The 11697-nt window shown below is 31.0% G+C and overlaps 1 long non-coding RNA gene across 1 annotated transcript; it reads left to right on the top strand.

Annotated features, from left to right (window-relative positions):
• Positions 1 to 1471: 1471 nt before the first annotated feature.
• LOC113374933 lies at positions 1472 to 2218 on the top strand. The gene is made up of 3 exons (XR_003367008.1): positions 1472 to 1600; positions 1737 to 1865; positions 2130 to 2218. It is a non-coding gene; the product is annotated as an uncharacterized LOC113374933 (long non-coding RNA).
• Positions 2219 to 11697: the final 9479 nt, after the last annotated feature.

Here is an 11697-nt window from a genome sequence, read left to right on the forward strand (position 1 = left end):
TGAACACTGGTGCAAGAAGTGGATTGTGTGGCAATGGAGTTGATGATGGTGGTAGAAGTTGATGGTGTAGGTGAAATTGAGGCAGCATAGGAATGAAGGGCGACTGATGTTCTAGGGTTGATGCGGAAATTATTGAAGTAGGTGTGGTGGGTGATATGATCGGATGAACTGTTTGAATATGTGAGGAAGAATTTGATGAGTGAGTGTCAGTGGCTAGAACAGAATTGGGAGCTGATGGTTGAAGAGGAATGGTAGGATGAAAGTGTACAATATGTCTTTTCAAAGCATATGTCGAATGCAAAGCCTTACTGCAATAAATGCACTGAAATATTTGATCGAAATGCATGGGTTCTTTCCCATGCTTGGCCCTAATATGCCGATATAAAGAACTGTTTGTTTTACATACTGTAGAACAGTACAAACAGGTTTTAGTAGTCGAAATATCCATAAGAAATAAAATAAAAATGTAGATTATGTAAACATAATAGAGTAATAAAACGTAAGTGCTAAACCTTAAATAGTAAATAAGCTATACCTTAAAATAGTAAATAAGCGAAGCTATATACCCTAAACAATGAATGAAAAAAAGAATAACCTAACCTAAGTGGTAATCAGTAAAAAATGAATAAAAGGAAGCTTATAACTAAAGTGATTACCCTAAAATGATAAAGTAAAGTGAATAACCTAAGTGATAGCCTAAAGTGAATAATCTAAGTGCTAGCCTAAAGTGATTAAAGTAAAGTAAGTAAAGTAAATGTAAGTGATTAAAGTAATTTAAGAATCTAATAATAGTATAGTTAAGAATGTAAGAATCGTATAGTTAAGAATGTAAGGGATAAAGTAAACTTAATCTAATAATCTAAGTGATAAAACCAAAGTTAAGAATCTAAGTGAATAAAGTAAATTAACGGCTAAAATTAAAGGCTAAAAACTGAATGAAACTAAAAGGTAATGGGATGAAAAAACTCGCGTCTCTTGCTGGAAAGAAACTAACCTTATTCCTATAGAAGCTCTTGAATCCCGCAATAAAACAACAAATATAAAATGTAAAGAAATAAAATAACGCACAATCAGAAAAAGCACAAAATGATTAGTACACGTAGCAAAAAAACGAAATGAAAGAAAACGCGAATAAAATATAAAACGATACGACGAGTTACACAATAAGCACGCCGAAAAAAAATTATAGTAATGAAGTAATCGTAACAGCGATTCCAACATAAAAAAGTTGAAAGCACAGTGCAAAAGATTTGACAAATCTGGTAATGTGTTACAGCTAACTTCAGCCACTTTCTCAGCACTTTGTTATCCGGTGTTTTGAAACTCTTCCTTTAATTAAGTAACATCGGCTCACTAGCGCCGAATTCTCACCTACATGTCGATAATACGAATCACGGTTGTGATCGAGGATTTTGCTTCTGTTTGTGTCCCTGTTTGTGTCTGACTAACAAATTTTAATGTACTGAACGAACTTTATATTTTTTGTATATTTAATTATTAATTAAATGTTTAAGTATATTCAGTATGTATAAATTTAAATATAAATATATAATAATATGTATTATAAAGCGGTATTTGTGATTGATTGCTGAACATAAAGGTAGTGTATAATACTTTGAGGTTATTCCACGTGACTAACTTTTAATTAAATTCATTTCATTCCGAAAAAAACATTTAATTCTAAATAAAGATACGCAAAGAAAACGTAAAGTAAATTTTACTTTTTTTCATTTCAGCTCTGCAATAATTATATGACAAGTCAATAGCTTTAGTTGATTCAGAATCACTGTCTGTCAAATATAAAGTCTTTTGAAGAAGAAATTCTCTTGGCGACATTGTCCAAAATAGACTCCTGTTAACTTAATGTAAGATTACATGCTTAGACAAATCCATTACGAATATATTATATTCTCAGAATCATTTGTGTTGACAGTTGAGAACGATTATTAATTTAAACATACACTCTTGTAAAATGTTATGAAAGCATAAATGCAATGCACTTTCTAAAATCATACTCCATGCTCCAACTGTCAATAACTAATGTTTTCATTTGTATTTCTAATCAAATTAATTATCATATTTAACAATAGTTAATTTAAACTAACCAACTATTTTGTTCATGCTTATAGAACATACTCAGTGCACAAATATCTGAAAATGTCAGAAGCTGCTGATGATCCGATAATTAAAATTGAACCACAAGAATATCCAATCGAAGACATTAACAGGAAATTGAGGAAGACCCTGAATCGTGCTCAGAGGATGACAAAACATGTCTAAAGAGATTTATGAACTCTATTGTAAAAATAGAAGAAGATGTCAAACAGGAAATAATTCAAACTGCTCCTTATAAATGTGACAAGTGTCATAGAACATTTAGAAAGTTGCATTATTTAGAACAGCATATGGTAAATTATTGTCATAGTGTACATATTGTTCAAAGACTTTTTCAGATGCAAGTGCATTAGAATACATATAAAATCTCATACAGGTGAAAAACATTTCACATGTACAAAGTGCAATAAAGCATTTACTGAAAAATATCATTTAGATCAACACATTTGCGCTTCTGCGAAAGAACAGATTTTACATTTGAATGAATCTAGTAATCGAAACGAAATATTCGCGCTCATACTGCAAAGGGACAAGGTGGACGTCCCTATATTTGCCAAATTTGTGATAAGACATTCACAGTATTGAGTGCCTTGAATAGACATATGATCATCCACACTGGTGAACGTTCGCATATTTGCCAAATTTGTGATAAAACATTCACACAATTGGGTACCTTGAATAGACATATGTTCGTCCACACTGGTGAACGCCCTATATTTGCAAATATGTGAAAAGACATTCACACAATTGGTTGTCTTGAATAGGCATATGCTTATTCACACTGGTGAACGTACCTATATTTGCCAAATTTGTGATATGACATTCACACAATTTTCTCATTGAATAGACATATGTTGATTCACACTGAAAAACGCCCCAATATTTTCAAATTTGTGATAAGACATTCACACAATTGGGTACCTTGAATAGACATATGCTAATTCACACTGGTGAACGTCCCCATATTTGCAAAATATGTAAAAAGGCATTCAAACATTTGAAATTTTGAATAAACATATACTTATTCACACTGGTGAACGTCCCCATATTTGCAAAATATGTAAAAAGGCATTCACACAATGGGTAACTTGAATCAACATATGCGAATACACACTGGTGAACGCCCCTATATTTGCAAAATATGTGATAAGGCATTCACAGAAATGGGTACCTTGAATAAACATATGCTCATTCACACTGGTGAAAGTCACATATTTGCCAAATATGTAATAAAACATTCGCACGATTGAGTACCTTGAAATTGCATATGCTAATTCACACTGGTGAACGTCCTCATATTTGCAAAATATGTAAAAAGGCATTCACACAAATGGGTAACTTGAATCAACATATGCTCATCCACACTGGTGAGAATCCTTATATTTGCCAAGTTTGTGATAAGACATTCAGTTACTTGTGTAACTTGAATAGACATATGGTCATTCATACCGAAGAATGCCCCTACAAATGCAAATTTGTGATAAAGTATTCAAACGTTCAAAAGCCCTGAAAAGGCACATGGTTGCTCATACCAATAAGTAATTAGTATTCAAAATTGGTAACAAAATTACATATGACTGCTTATAGAAATTAATGTTATTAGATATATGAATTAATTTATACATTTTAAAAAATAAATAAACATTGTTATCAATGGCTTTAGGGTAAATATTTTATTAATGATGTACATTCATTCCAGGTTTAATAAGATTTGCAATTGAGCCACAACTGTTAGTAGAATCTTCAAAAAAGCCTAGTTTTTTAACTTACCGTAGGTTAAGCTATTGTGATCGCCCAAAAACGAAACTGAAAAATTTTGCATATCATTACGATTCAGAGGTTTCTAAACATTTTGGCATACCTTAGAAAAAATTGATATGTGCATGTATGTGTGGATGCAATTTTTCATCGACGATTTCAAGCGTACGGATCAACCGATTTGAAAAATTTAAAAAGCAATTGATTCTTACAAATAGAGAGACGTGCTGATTAGTTTTTGGTAAAGGTAGGCCAGCCATTTCGGAGTTACGAAGCAAAAAGTGTAGAAAATAGAAATCGAGTTTTTTTAGAGAAGGTGCATCCAATTTGAATGATTCAAAAAACATTTAATTCGTAATGATGAGTAAAAGTGGTGAATAGTGTTTGGTCAGCGGTCCAAATGTTGACAATTCATATAGGCAAAATGATTATTTTTGGGGAAAACCAAAACCAAAAGCGAATTGTTTCCTTAGAGAAGACAATTTTGGTAAGAAATAACTTGGCATATAATTTATCTATGTAGGATTTGAATTTTATGTTATGTATCTCTGAATAATGCAATTTGGATTAGTTTTTTTATTTTTATTTATTTATTTATTTGATATAATTCATACATACTGTATCTCAGTCAGACAATTATTCTGGTATGAGAGATCACAGCAATTATAACAAAAATAAAATCTAAATTTTATGTAACAGACTTACATTAAGACATATATTTTTACTTATTACTATTATACACACATATATAAACACAGAATGTTTGCGTACATACATACATACTTATACTTAATTGTAATTAATATTTTTACAAAGCAGAAGTAATATAGTATTTAAAATAGGAATTTTAACTCATTTGTTTCATTTATCTCTTATGTAATTTTTCAATTTAATTTTGAAATTGTCCGTCATTGTCTTTAGTTCGTCCGGTAGTTTATTGTAAAGGCTGCTTGCACTTCTCAGAGGACTTGCAAGTCCTTTACTAGTTTTTGCATGTTTCATGTGAAAGTTTCGGTTTTGTCTTGTTTGATGGTCGTGTATATCCTGGTTTGTCTCTATTTTGGTGCAAGTTTTGATTTTGTTATTTTTTATTTTGAGTATTAGTATACATTTTTCTATTTCTATTGTTTTGTGTAGTGATATGTTCTTACTCTTTTGTAGAAGTTCTTTTGTCGGGGTGAGGTAGGGATAATTGTAAGTTGATTTTATTGCTTTATTCATTATTCTTTGTAGTGTCTTTATATTTTTATTTATTGTTTGACTCCAAATCGTGATGCCGTACGTCATAATCGGAATTATATGAGATTTTAATATTAGTTCTTTGTTCTTAATTCCAAGGTGTCGTATTCTTCTTATGGCCCCAGAAAGTGCTGCAATTTTTTTTTTGATTTTCTCAATTTGGTCACTCCATTCTAGTTTCTGGTTTATAATCATACCCAAATATTTAGTTTTTTCTATTTATTTTCTAGTTATTAAACAAATTAAATAAAATGTGTTATTCTTATTGCAGAAGATTGTCATGCAAAGCCATTTTTTACAATGCACTTTACAGTGCAAACAGTTGCAGTAATATCACTTAATAAAGAAAATGTAATTCAAAATGAAATAACCTTATTGCATTCTGGATCGCTGGATGTTTGATCTTTCATTAAAGGTATTTTAAAGTTATTTTATACAGGTTATACTTGAAATTTCAGTAAAATTAATAGGTTCAATTAAAATTGTAGCGGATCTATCTGCACACGCAGGTGTTCCAGTTGTGCTAGATACTCCAGATTCGGTTACATCAGATGTTCCTGCCGAGCATATCTCTATAAGACGATCAGGTATATATATATAATATATATATATATATATTATATATATATATATATATACTCAGATTTTTAACACACACTTTATTTAATAATTACAGACATTTCGAGACCAAGGTATGCCTTGGTCTTATATTTACTTAGTAGTACTAGTAAATAGTTCTTATCTAATGTAGTATATATACACACATATATATGAGTATATATATATATATACACATTCTTCAATATTTTATTTAATTTTTGATATACAAAAACACCAACTATTCCGTGCAATGCTTAACTCAGTACTAGAAAACATGTGACGGTTACATATTATTAAACAAATCTTAAGTATCGAGATGGAGAACAGGAAGGGTATTATTAAATATAAACTAGCTGTAAGTGGAATTCTGTCTTAAGGCAATTAAGGCATCGTGCCTTAAGGCAATTGCTGGAACTTCCCGTACCAAAAATTATTATTTTTTTTAAAACATTTTTGAAAAAAATTTACCTTGAAAAAAAGATTTTTGAGAAACTATAAATTGGACAAAAATTACTTTTTTTTGAAAAAAAATTTTTTTTAAAAAAATAATTTTTTTAATTTTTTTTTTTGAAAAAAAAATTTTCTTTATTTTGACATATTGTGGAAGATCTGAACTTTTTTTTAAAGCAATCGTACTGCTTTAACTGCATAGGGACAACATATAAAGCGCGTAAGCGCCGCGTCGCTGTCTAACGCATCAGCATTGGTACGGAAACCCATAGGAATGTAAACAAAATTTATACTTATTGTTAAAATCTCTATAAAATATCTGATAATTTGATGTGCATATGTCTAATGATCATTTTTGACCGCCAAATGGCTCATTTTTTTACTTTTTCCTCCATATTTCCGAAACCGCTAGACCTACCTTCATGAAAATTTTATCGATTCTTCATCTTATCAATACAAGTAAAATGTTTTTTGAATTATTCAAATCGGACGCTCCGTTCTCTTAAAAGCGGAGTTACCGTTTCCGGCACCTTTCGCCCCGTATCCTCGGAACGGCTAGACCTGCCTTCGCCAAAATCAGCACGTCTCCTTATCAATACGAATCGAATGTTTCTTGAATTATTTAAATCGGTTGATCCGTATTCCCGAAATCGTCGACGAAAATTTGTATCCGCACATACATACACACACGTACATACATACACACATACACACACACACACCACATACACATACATCCATTTTTTCTAAGGTATGCCAAAATGTTCAGAAACCTCTGAAACGTAAAGATATATAAAAAATTTCATTTTCGATTTTTTTGCGATTACTATAACTTGCCCTACGGGAAGTTAACAAAACGAGTGCGATTACGTACAAAAATCAACAAATATGGAAACAAATTAATTGCAAGTAATTTTACTTTTTCTTCATTGGAACAATTAAAATTTTATATTCCAACTTTAAAGATGAACCCTTTAACAAAAAAAAGATATAGTTTATAAAATAAATTGTTTTGGATTGTAATTGTTCTTATATTGGCCAGACTAGCCAGAACTTAGAAAAAAGACTCAGGCAGCATGAATTACAATGCGAAAAATAGATAACAAAAAATTTAAAAGTACGCTTGTGGATCATGTTAATATCAATAACCATAAGTTTGATTTTGACAATCCCCAAATCTTGTTCCATGAAAAAGACTTATTCAAATGGAGCATGGCAGAATCAATGTTAATAGTTTGGACTAACAATAGCGTAAATCTGAGAACCGACACAAATATTTTACACGACCCTTATATAAACATCATTAATAATTTATATTTTTTTTATTTCTCTTATTCTCTTCAATAAATTAATTTGATTTCATGTTTGTTGATTTTTGTATGCCATTGCACTCCTTTTGTTTACATTATAATACCCTTCCTGAATATTTCTGTAAGTGTCACATGTTTTTTAGTACTGAGTCAAGCATTGCAAGGAATAGTTGGTGTTTTTTGTATAAAAAAAATTAAATGTAATTTAAATAAAATATTAAAGAGTGTGTAGTATATAAGTAACTGTTTTTGAAATTACACTGAAGATGAGGCATACCTTGGTCTTGAAATGTCTGCAATTATTAAATAAAGTGTGTGTTGTATTGTTCATATTTAACATTTAATATATATATGTATATATATATATATATATATATATATATATATTATTTATTATTTATCATATTTTCATTAATCTAATCATTCATTTTGTTAGATATTCGAACTCCAAAGAGTAATTTCTTGAGGTTTGTTGGCCTAAGGCATTGCAGGAGACTTTCTCCAGAAGTAAAGAAATGCCATGACATAATCATGATGATGAAGAGAAGTGCCAAAAGACTTATGAAAAATAATGAAATTGCCAGAGCAGAGCTGAAGGAAGCATGCCAGTATTTAAAAAATGTGAATTCACTCACTGCAACATTAATAAAGTGCAAGATGAGGATCCGGTAGAAATATAACCTTGATGAAAAGCCCTTGGAATAGCATTATATAAGCAGAGCCCAACGTACTGTAATATTGTACATCCTTTTTGGCTCTACCTTCTAAAAGTACTGTTTCTAGGTCATTGGCAACAATTTCTGTCAGTGCTGGCATTAATAATCTTTCATGGAGACTTTGTGCACTTCTGTTCTTAAGATGAATCCTTCTAATAGAAACTGTGTCCTCATGTTGGTTTAAATTAGCATTGCAGCAGGTATTGAATATGATGCAACTAAGGACAGAATAATAGGTTTTGAGGAAGTCACTGAAAAAAGGCCAAAGTTTGCTGATCATGCTTTGGTGTTTATGATTAAAGGCATTTGTAGTTATTTTATATAACTTCAGCGGCATTTTACTTTGCTGAAAGCAGTGTTAGAAGTCCTGAATTCGAGGTCTGCATTGTTATCGCAAAGGTTTAGGAATAAATACTAACATGTTTTTAGAAAGTTTCCATAACCAATGAAAACTCGAGTTTTGGGAAGAAAATGTACTAGGAGGATGGATAAGGTCATTCAATTGGTGTTACGCCTCGAAATGAATGCTTTTGTTCAGAGGACTCGTAGAATAAATGGAACATTATTATCGACAAGGCAGAGAGATGTTCGAGTAACCCATGTAAGAGGTGCAGCAATATTGCCGCATCGTATTCTAGAATGCATTCCCAACACACAATGGAATGTTTTGGCCAACAGAAGATAACGTTGCACCATACGTGGTTACCAAAGAAAATCAAACATGTAATAGTATATGCATGAGATGTGTAGCATGTAAGATTTGTTTGCATATGTACACATGCAGATGCATAGATTATTTGATAACATCAAATATTTGCAAACACATCCATGCATGTGTAAAGGTTTACCCGAGTGATACTGGTTTTAGGCGTGAACTCTTAGAAAAAAGATATATTACAAAAATCTCAGGATTTCAAAACCAGAGAATTTTCAAACAAGTACAAAAGATGATGAAGAGGCTTGCTATGCCATTATAAAACAAGCAGGCCAAGAGATCATGAATTTAATACAGGATAAACAGTTTGGTAATTATAAAATATTTAAGGACCAAATTTGTTCATTTTTGGCAGCAAGTAAAGACATCGGCCCAAGAAATATGAGAGAAAGTGGAAATAAAAAGAGAGTGCCAAAGGCAGGCAAGAAAAAGACCACTTGATTTGTTATTAAATTATCTAATTTATTTAAATTCTATTAGTAATGTTATTTAATTAATTATTAATTTATATATATTTATTATATTTCTTCAAGAAATTGTTTATTAAAAAACTTTTCTTGTTTTTTATTACTTTTGGATTCTCGTTCGAAACTCTACAATATATATATATACAGTAGGCCCTCGCTTTACAAAATATATATATATATATTATTTATTATTTATTGTTTATTATGTTTTCATTAATCTAATCATTCATTTTGTTAGATATTCGAACTCCAAAGAGTAATTTCTTGAGGTTTGTTGGCCTAAGGCATTGCAGGCGTCTTTCTCCACAAGTAAAGAAATGCCATGGCATAATCATGATGATGAAGAGAAGTGCCAAAAGACTTATGAAAGATAATGAAATTGCCAAAGCAGAGCTGGAGGAAGCTTGCAAAATTTATTTTAATGAGGAACCAGTAGAAGGGTATAACCTTGATGAAAAGGCCCTTGGAATAGCATTATATAAGCAGAGCCCAACGTACTATAAATATTGTACATCCTTTTTGGCTCTACCTTCTAAAATAACTGTTTTTTAGGTTTTTGCAACCATTCCTATCAGTGCTGCTGGCATTAATAAATCTTTAATGGAGACCTTGTGCATTTCTGTTCTTAAGATGAATCCTTCTAATAGAAACTGTGTCCTCATGTTGGTTTAAATTAGCATTGCAGCAGGTATTGCATATGATGCAACTAAGGACAGCATAATTGGTTTTGAGGAAGTAACTGAAAAAAGGCCAAAGTTTGCTGATCATGCTTTGGTGTTTATCATTAAAGGCATTTGTATCCATTTTAAAACTTCATTGGCATTTTACTTTGCTGAAAGCAGTGTTAGAAGTCCTGAATCAAGGTCTACATCAAAGATGTTATATCAAACCTGCAGCAAATTGGCATCAATAATGTAGCTACTGTGTGTGATCAACATGCTACAAATGCAGCTGCTATGAACATGTTGCCTAATGAGACAAGAGCACAGTTTCTTAGAGATGATCGAATTTGCAAACTTCAAGGTTTTTTTGTTGGAGATCAAGAAATTGTGCCACTAAATGCTGAAATGTTTACGAACCGGTTTTTTATCATACAAGGTTATGGAACAATTAAATTGTATGAAATTGATTCAGAGTTGCCAAATTTCCATATGTGTTATAATTTGCGAGCACATAATGTGTATCCTGAAAAGATGAGGAAGATGAGAGTGAAAGATGCTGCAGTAGTTTTCTCTTATAGTGTATCTTCAATGATGAATAGATACACTACTAAGCAGTGTAAGTAAATTTTTTTTTTTATTATTTCTGCTAATTTTAACAATCAGATTACAATGCAATCTATAAGTTAAAAGTTATGGTATTGAAAATCAAAATCAAGAAGAAAAAAAAATAGAATAAAAGGAGTTAAAGGAAATAAATAGAATAAATAAATGAATAAATAATAATTAAAATAATAGTATTAATATTATAATAAAACAATAATCAATAATAAATAATATTAAAAGTAACTTGTTTGAAAATTTTCCTGTGCAAAACAAAAAAATTATGTGCTGACGGTAGATCACTGGGCCATTTTCTTTTCAAGCGTTTTAATTTTTCGGCTGTCTGTACTATTTGCATTTCCGGATTGACGTGTGCATCCAATTTGTTTTGAAAGATTAGACTTCTGTTTTTAATAACTTTTGCTACTGTAGGAATTTTTAAGTCTTTATGAATCATGTGGTTGGTCATAAACCACAGAGCCTTACAGATAATTCTCTGAATTTTGTTTTGCACTCTCTGGATTATTTGAATGTTACTCTTGCTGGCACAGCCCCATAGCTCTATCCCATAAGTCCATATTGGAATTATTATTGCTTTGCATAATAGAAGTTTATTTTCTAGAGACAGTTTGGATGATCTTCTCATTACTCAGCCAGTTTATTTCCTTCAGTTTCAAATCTATTTGATTTTTTTTTTCTTTAAAATATGCGTTTTTCAATTTAGTTTACTGTCTATATTCCTAGGTATTTCACGGATTCCTGGTGGATAAATATGTTTTTAATTTGAATTTCGCGCTACTATTTGTATGGCTTCTCCCCACTACCATCGGCAAAGCGTCCATCTTGCGCATAGGTTTCGACCATGTTTGTACAAATATATGCTCTCTTTTATACAAACTACCTAACCTATAACCCGTGATTCTGAGTGATTTAAATGAATTCTAATTATATATTAAATAAAGATATTCACTGTTCATCGTGTTTAACTTTTGTACCCCTTTTGGTAATAGTCTTAATCAAATACAAGGCAGGAACTTCTGTGGCTTCTCAGTGAAATGATGAGGT

Source organism: Ctenocephalides felis, unplaced genomic scaffold (assembly GCF_003426905.1).
Source record: "Ctenocephalides felis isolate EL2017-DRISC unplaced genomic scaffold, ASM342690v1 CF-g0.4_SCAFFOLD_00845, whole genome shotgun sequence".
Classification (NCBI taxonomy): Eukaryota; Metazoa; Arthropoda; class Insecta; order Siphonaptera; family Pulicidae; genus Ctenocephalides; species Ctenocephalides felis.